Source organism: Oncorhynchus tshawytscha, linkage group LG11 (assembly GCF_018296145.1).
Source record: "Oncorhynchus tshawytscha isolate Ot180627B linkage group LG11, Otsh_v2.0, whole genome shotgun sequence".
Lineage (NCBI taxonomy): Eukaryota > Metazoa > Chordata > Actinopteri > Salmoniformes > Salmonidae > Oncorhynchus > Oncorhynchus tshawytscha.
The window spans coordinates 33,463,892-33,472,942 of NC_056439.1; positions in this window are offsets into that span (position 1 = coordinate 33,463,892).

Here is a 9,051-nt window from a genome sequence, read left to right on the forward strand (position 1 = left end):
AGATGGACAGCTATTCTGAGACAACTACATAACACCGTGGCTGTACTAAATTCAACAGGGACTTCAGGTTACGAAAAAAATAAGGTATGGGAACTGTACAAATGTCTGAACATTATGAAGTGGATATGAACACACACGTACTCAATTAGATGCTTGCTTACACATACAGACTTATACATACACACACACACACCTGATCTCGCTCTCTTCTCTCACTCTCTCTTTCTCTCTTTTCTCCTCTTCTCTCCCTCTCTCTCTATTGTCGAGAACTGTTTTATAATTGAATATGTTTATTGTTTATCTTTTTTTATGTATTTGTCTACAAACTTATATAGGTTTACAACAAGCAAGGGGAAGATATCAGAATAGGGGCATTGGGGAATAATAACATATTGTATGGAATACATTAGTACTGTAGTGAAGCCGTCTCTAGAGTAATGCAAGGTCTCTTTCATGATCATGTGAAACGTCAATTGCTATGGAAATGCTGGGATGTGTTTTTCAATGATGTTAAAGGTAATTATGATGCAGCTATGATGGTGATACGATATGGATTACAATTATCATCATGAATATTAAGGTTATACACATGACATGTTACACACAGACATTCAACCATGCAAATTGGCAGAGTTATTATTTATTTGGACATAACATATTATAGTCTTACTCTTACACAAACATCGTACACACTCACTATATCACATTCAATATCATACACATCAACCTACTCAGATTTGCTACACACATAATATCTTGTCTCAATTTTCTAAAATCTGTGGCATTGGCTTACAGGCAAACAGGCAAGGGAATAAAACAAATATTGCTACAACCTATTTCTTGAATTCTAAATATCAGACATTTGAAAGCTCTAGTTTTGACCTTCATAATACCTCTGATGGTAGTAACTTTACAAGCTCTAATTATGGTAAATTTAGACTGAGAATAGTATCTAGTTATGGTAAGGGGAGAAATAAGTATAGCCAGTTATAATTGTAACGGTTTAGCAGATTATAAAAAAAGAAGTTCAGTCTTTACATGGCTAAAAGAAAAGGAATATAACATATACTGTTTACAGGAAACTCACTCTACATCCTTAGATGAAGTTGCGTGGAAAAAGGAATGGGGTGGTGAAAAAAAATTCTGTCATGAACAAAGGAACTCAAAAGGTGTAATGATATTAATTTAGCAATCATTTGATCTGAATGTGCAAATAGTCAGGAATGATTCGCAAGGAAGGTGGATCCTTTTGAATATGAAAGAGGACGAAAAAGAGATATGGCTCATTAATCTATATGGTCCAAATCTGGATGATCCACACTTCTTCGAAAACATTTATACCAATTTAATTGAACTTACAGGCAACAAATGATCTAATCATTATGGTAGGAGACTATAACACAGTGATAAGTATCTCAATGGACCGTAAAGGTAATCACTCTACAAACTATCATCACCGTGCCCTTAAAGAAATCACTAATACTATGGACACATCAGAAATAGTGGATATTTGGAGACTAAAAAACCCCGACCTAGTGAGTTATACATGGAGGAGACTTAATCAAGCTAGTCGTCTTGACTACTGTCCTGTCTCTTTCTCTCTTGCATCAAAGGTTAAAAAAGTTTTAATAGGAGACAGAATGCGATCAGATCATCATCTAATTGGCATTCACATAACTCTTATAGATTTTCCATGTGGACGGGGATATTGGAAATTTACTTGTTTGTTTTTAACTAAGAAAAAATAATTTATAACTGAATTTTTCCAGTATAATATAGGTTCAGCAAATCCCCTTGGTATACCTTTAAATGTACCTTCAGAGGTCATTCAATTCAATATTCATCAATAATAAAAAGCAGTTTCTGGCTAAAGAGACAAGACTAACATGAACTAATAGTACAGGTAGATAGAAATAAAAACAATACTACAGAGATACAAAATAAGTTAGAGGTAAAACAAGAAAACAACTTGAGGAACTTATTCAAGAACAATCTAATGTAATCTATTACAAAAATAAAGCAAACCGGATGGAATATGGAGAAAAATGCACATTCTTCCTGAATCTCCAATACAGGAACACTAACGAAAATAATTTGCAGAAACTCGTTACTGAAGACGGAGTCATCTATGATTCTCTGAATGATATTTTAAAAGAGGAAGCTAATTATTTTAGACAGATGTTCTCTTTTCTGTTTCATCCTTTGCCACTGAATGAAGATTACAGAAAGGAATTCTTTCCAAATAATATAAAAAATGGAAAATGAACAAATGTACAGAAAAGATCCGTGCGAAGGCCAAATTACAGAGGAAGAACTTTGAGGCTATTAAATCCTTTCAGTCTGGAAAAACCCCAGGGCTTGATGGCATACTGGTAGAGGTATATCAAGCCTTTTTTGATATACTAAAAGCTCCATTGTTAGATTGTTTTAACTACTCCTATAGAAATGGTAGTCTGTCAGGTACTCAGCAGGATGGTCTGATTTCTCTATTATTAAAACAAGACCCAGATGGCAAATATGAAGACCCAGTCTATCTAAAAAAACTGGAGGCCCCTTACACTTCAATGTTGTGATGCAAAAATACTAGCAGAATGCATATCACTCAGAATTAAAAGGGGTTTTTACCAGGTATTGTTCATCCTGATCAGACAGGTTTTTTACATGGACAATACATTGGAGATAATATACGACAACTACTAGAAATAATAGAACATCATGAAACGTATAAGAAGCCAGTAATGGTATGTATAGCGGATTTTAAAAAGGCATTTTGTAAAGTAAGACTGGATTTTATTTATGAATGCCTGTATTTTTTCAATTTCGGTAATTCTCTTATAAAATGGGTAAAAATATTGAATAGCAACTCCAGGTGTAAAATAGTAAATAACGGCTAAATAATAGCTCAGAGAGTTTTGAATTGTCAAGAGGAGTTAAACTAGGGTGTCCACTGTCACCATATCTATTCATTAGATTCGGTCCAATAACAACATTCGAGGATTAGAAATCAAAGACTTAAAACAAAGGTGTCCATGTATGCTGATGACTTAAGTTTTATATTAAGTCCGCAAGCTACATCCCTGTAATGTCTCATTGAAGATCTAGATGACTTTTCTGTACTCTCTGGACTAAAAACCTAATTATGATAAGTGTACAATATTACGTATTGGATCCTTAAAAAATACAACTTTTACATTACCCTGCAGTTTACCTATAAAATGGGCTGATGGTGAAGTAGACATACTCGGTATTCATATCACAAAATATATAAATAAGCTCTCCACAATGCATTTCAATAGAAATCTTGTAAAAATAGACAAGATCCTGCAACCATGGAGAGGTAAATACTTGTATTTTTATGGAAATATTGCCCCGATTAACTCCTTAGTCATATCTCAGTTTACTCACTTACTTATGGCGCTGCCTACTCCTGATGATTTGTTTCTCAAATCTTATGAGCAAAAAATATTTTGCTTTATCTGGGACGCTAAACCAGATAAAATAAAATGTGCCTATCTATATAATGAATATGAATTGGGTGGGTTGAGATTATTAAATATAAAAGCACTAAACCTCTCTCTAAAAGCTTCACTCATTCAAAAGTTTTATTTGAACCCTAAATGGTTCTCAAGTAGATTAATAAGAAAAGCTCATTGTTTAAAAATGGCCTTTTTGTCTTTGTGCAGATTGCCATGTCTCATTTTTGATTAATTAAAAATGATAACTTTTTTCAAAGTATCTCTCTTTTTCAAACAAGCATTGCAGAGCTGGCTACAATTTCAATTTCATACCCCTGAAAAGATAGAACAAATATTACAACACATATTATGGCTGAACTCAATTGTGCTGGTTGATAAAATACCTGTATTTATGGGAAAGATGTTTGAAAAGGGCATTTTGTTCTTAAGTGATGTTGTAAATTGGAATGGTAGAGTTATGTCCTTCATGGAGTTATCAGAATTGTACAGGAAGGTCTGCTCAATCCAAGAGTATAACCAATTGATTACAGCATTACCCCAAAAATGGAGGAGGCAGGTGGCAGCGGGAGGAGGCAGGGAACTGGTCTGTCTGCCCAATATAAAGGATCAAAACTGGCAGAGGAATAAAAATAGCATAAATAGGAAAGTATACCAGTTTCATTTGAGGACCAGGATGTTGACAACTGTGCCATACAGATTGCAAAATAGTTGGGAAGAGATGTTTGATGTACCGATTCCATGGTACAGGGTGTATGAGTTGATATATAAAACAACGCAAGATTCAAGACTTCGTGCTTTTCAGCTAAAATTATTATATAGAATTCTTGCCACCAACAAAATGTTGAATATTTTGTGCATAAAATCATTGAAGCTCTGTAGATTCTGTTGTAAGGATACAGAATCAATATACTATTTATTTTGGTATTGCCCTAAGGTAGCCTGTTTCTGGTCTCAGGTTCAGGAATGGCTGAAAATGCATAGCATTGATCTAAAATTGACCCTAGAAATAGTACTGTTAGGAGATCTGGAGAGACCGGTTCAGGCAACTACTAACATACTACTTTTAGTAAAAGTATTTATTTTCAACTCGCAATCTGTGGATTCTATTCGATTAGATAGATTGAAATTGTACGTTAAAACATCACAGCATAGTTGAAAGATATGTGTTGTGTAGAAACCCGAAGTGGGTGGCCAGCAGAGATAGATGGGATGGGCTGAGGGAAGCTGGTATGTGGAATTGGAGACAAGTGGTAGTTGCTGTGTGGGAGATAGAATGATGGTCAAAGATAAAAGTTAAAAAAATTAAAAGAATAAAGTCTAAATAAAACATAATAAAAAGTACATTTGAATGACACTAAGTGGCAGTGTTTTTACAACTAATGCCGGTTTGCCTGAGGCCCGTGCCATTCAGGTGTTTGTACACATGCATATACACACACTCTCATTCAAATACAAGTCATACAAGAACACACACATACATGTAATAGTGCCAGACATGCACACAAACATATACAGTTGGCATTGATGTTATGATTTTAGTTGTCCTTGATGTCCTTTGTTTTAAATGTATTATTTTTGTACATATTTTTTTCATTGTTGTTTGCTGTTTTCTTCTGTCTTTTCCTTTTTTCTCTTTAGTTCATTCTCTTGGTTGTTGGTGCATTGGGGGGTTCTTGGGGGTGGGGAATGGAATTAATTGTATTTTTATTTTTTATTTTTCTTCCTGGGGGGACTGTGGGAGGGGTCTCGGATGGTTGAGGGACAGCTATTGAGGAACTGTGGGGGGATCTTGGAGGGTCCGGGTTCATGTTTTTTGGCCTGGTGGTAGATCGGTCAACATGCCCTTGAGCAGGGCATTGACCCTGGATGCTTCTGTGTGTCGCTCTGAATGGGAATCTGTTGGATGACTGGTATGATGTAGTTGTTGAGCGGCTTCACTGCAAGTATATTGTATGTTTAGAATATTCAATTAAAAAATGTTTTAAAAAATATATATATTTCTGTTTTTTCATTTTTTATACATTTGCAAAAAAGTCTAAAAACCTGTTTTTACTTTTTAATTTTGAGGTATTGTGTAGATTGATGGTGAAATGTTTTGAATGTAACACATTTTAGAATAAGGCTTTAATGTAACAAAATGTGTTAAAAGTCAAGGGGTCTGAATACTTTCGAAAGCACTGTACACACATCTGAACCTTTGGTATACTTTGAATCTTAATATCCACTCTGGTTTATGTTTGCTGGGTCAAAAATAATAATCTCACAGGGATAAACAAAATAAAGTTGGCGTCCTGAATTATAAAACTAGGCAAAGAAGCTAATGGGTAAAAGTTTCATAATTTCATTTGAACATCTGCTGTAGAAATGAGACTTACCATTAGCTGTTTGAGAGGATATTTGTCTGTCAGAAACATTATACAGCTTTGTTGTTGAGTTATCCTTACAGTTTAGAGGGACAAAATGTGTAATGCCACGTTGTGGATCCTCGGAATCCTGACAGTATAGCAAATAGTGAACTGGACCCTTAGCCACAATACATAAACTCACAAATTCAATTACTTGGGCCAAATCATATGCAGAGTGAAGATTATTCATCTAAGTGCAAAACTATTTAATCCTCTGAACATGGAATGGATGCCTACGAGGGATCAGATTTGTTGATGAGCAAGCTGTTTATATTAGTTATGAGGAGGTAATTCAACATATTTCTTCTGATGGACAGATCAAACTCTTTAAACTGTAAGATAAGAGGTTTATGTAAAATAGTCTTCTTAATACAACATTTAGAGTGATTGTCTTGGTCAAATAATGCATAAAGTATAAGAAAAAACTTTAGTAAATCTATGAGATGAGGCAGCTGAAGCTCATAAGCCATGTTACTAACAGCAGATTAGGGTCAATTGAAGATGTAACACCAACATCATTTCCTATGGCAACAGCTCAACATTGCAGCTCAGAGCAGTGGCAAATGAAAGTGACCATCGCAAGATCATTATACATGTCAATAACCCATTTCCAGTCCACCTTCTCATTCCATCAGTCTGCTAATTTCAGAGGTAAACTGCACTGCAAGTAGAGGACTAAAAACTATGGATCCTGGTTCATCACAAGAGCAATTCAGACCTTACTATCTGTATATCACTGCCTTTATAGTCAGCAGCTGATGCCAAATCAGCAATTGATCTGTTAATAGTGGTTACATTACTGCGACCTCCATTTAGGGGTACTTTAGAAAGTCCTTTTATGGTAGTCATAGTGAATTGAATTAATAAACTAACGTAAACTTTATAGAAACATTGCTATATATGTGCATTATATTTTTCAATGGATGCAGTTGCTTGTAAATTGACATAACTTGACAGCAGCCGTACAAATGTAGTGTTGTTCTGCCATCTGTTGGCCACTCCAGGGAATGCATCTAAAGCAGTGTTTCACTGATGGTGAGATGATGTGTTTTGAGGACTAGAGTTTTTATACTCTTGTAGTTACTACAGTTAACTCCCAAAATCAAGGAAACACTTGAGTAATTGAGGGATACAAAGTATATTGAAAGCAGGTCCTTCCATACAGGTGGGGTTCATTAGTTAATTTAGCAATTAACCTCCCATCATGCTTTTGGGCTCCCGAGTAGCACAGCGGTCTAAGGCACAGCATCTCAGTGCAGTCCCATAGGGCTGCACACAATTGTCCCATAGGGCTGCACACAATTGTCCCAGCATCGTCCAGGTTTGGCCGGTGTAGGCTGCCATTGTAAATAAGAATTTGTTATTAACTGACTTGCCTAGTTAAATAAAGGTTAAATATATATATTTTTAATGTAGGGTCATATATAAAAATGCCCAGTTGACCATTATTTTGTCTGCCATGGCTAGAAGAAATCTCAGTGACTTTGATAGAGGGGTCTCAAAGGAGCATAGGGGGTTTAAAGGGTGCGTGTGTGAGTGTGTGTGTGCTTGTGTGTGTCTCAGTCACCAGATCTCATCCCAATTGAACACTGGGATGAGATCTGGTGACAGCGTTTTCCACCACCATCAACAAAACACCAAAATATGGAATTTCTCGTAAAAGAATGGTGTTGCATCCCTCTAATTGAGTTCCAGACACTTGTAGAATCTATGCCAAGGTGCATTGAAGCTGTTCTGGCTCATGGTGTCCCAACACCTTATTAAGACACTTTATGTTGGTGTTTCCTTTATTTTGGCAGTTGCCTGTATATGTATGTCTGTCTATGGTCAATATGCTCCAGAGGGAGCAGAAGAATAAAGTCAACATTCAACCTCATGCATACTTTGAGTTAGATATGAATTTGACCTACAAGCTTGCTGTTCCTTGTTTGCTTGTTGTTTTCAACACTGTTGAGATTAACCACAAAAATAATATGGAGAAATGTGGTGCTGACTTCTTCTATTATTGTTCTCCTCATACCTTGTCATGCTGTCCATCAGGGGGAATATACTGTAGCAGGAGAAAATGGACCGTAGAAAGGAAAGGAGGGCTTGAATATATTGTATTCACCACAGGATAGTCATCTTGAGTAAGTGGCATTTACCACAGGATGTTCATCTTGAATGTATGGCATTCACCACAGGATGGTTATCATGAGTAAGTGGCATTTACCACAGAATGTTCATCTTGAATATATGGCATTCACCACAAGATGGTCCTCTTGAATATATGGCATTCACCACAAGATGGTAATCTTGAGCTTTACATGAAATTCAAAAGGAAAATAGAATTTATTACATAATACAGTAAACACAACATTTGAGAACCTGTCTTTGGAAACTGTTTATGCCTGTAAATGGTATTATTGTAATTAATATATTGCATTTACTCATTGTTACACTGTAGGGTAAGGCCGGGATGTAGAAATTAAACTAATATACTAATGAATGAATGAATGAACGTGATACTCCATGAAGCTAGGGTTATGGTTATGGTTGGGGTTGAACCGGGGTGAGGAAATGAATCTAGGGTTTGGGTTATGGTTATGGTTGGGGTTGAACCAGGGTGTGGAAATGAATCTAGGGTTTGGGTTATGGCTAAGGTTAGGGTTGAGCTGGGGTGTGGACATGAAGCTACGGTTAGGCCTAGGGTTAGGGTTGAGCTGGGGTGTGGACATGAAGCTACGGTTAGGCCTAGGGTTAGGGGGTTGAGCTGGGGTTTGGAGCTGGGGTTTGGACACGAAGCTACGGTTAGGCCTAGGTTTAGGGTTGAGCTGGGGTTTGGACATGAAGCTACGGTTAGGCCTAGGGTTAGGGTTGAGCTGGGGTGTGGACATGACGCTACGGTTAGGCCTAGGGTTAGGGTTGAGCTGGGGTGTGGACATGAAGCTACGGTTAGGCCTAGGGTTAGGGTTGAGCTGGGGTGTGGACATGAAGCTACGGTTAGGCCTAGGGTTAGGGTTGAGCTGGGGTGTGGACATGAAGCTACGGTTAGGCCTAGGGTTAGGGTTGAGCTGGGGTGTGGACATGAAGCTACGGTTAGGCCTATAGGGTTAGGGTTGAGCTTGGGTGTGGACATGAAGCTACGGTTAGGCCTAGGGTTAGGGTTGAGCTGGGGTGTGGACATGAAG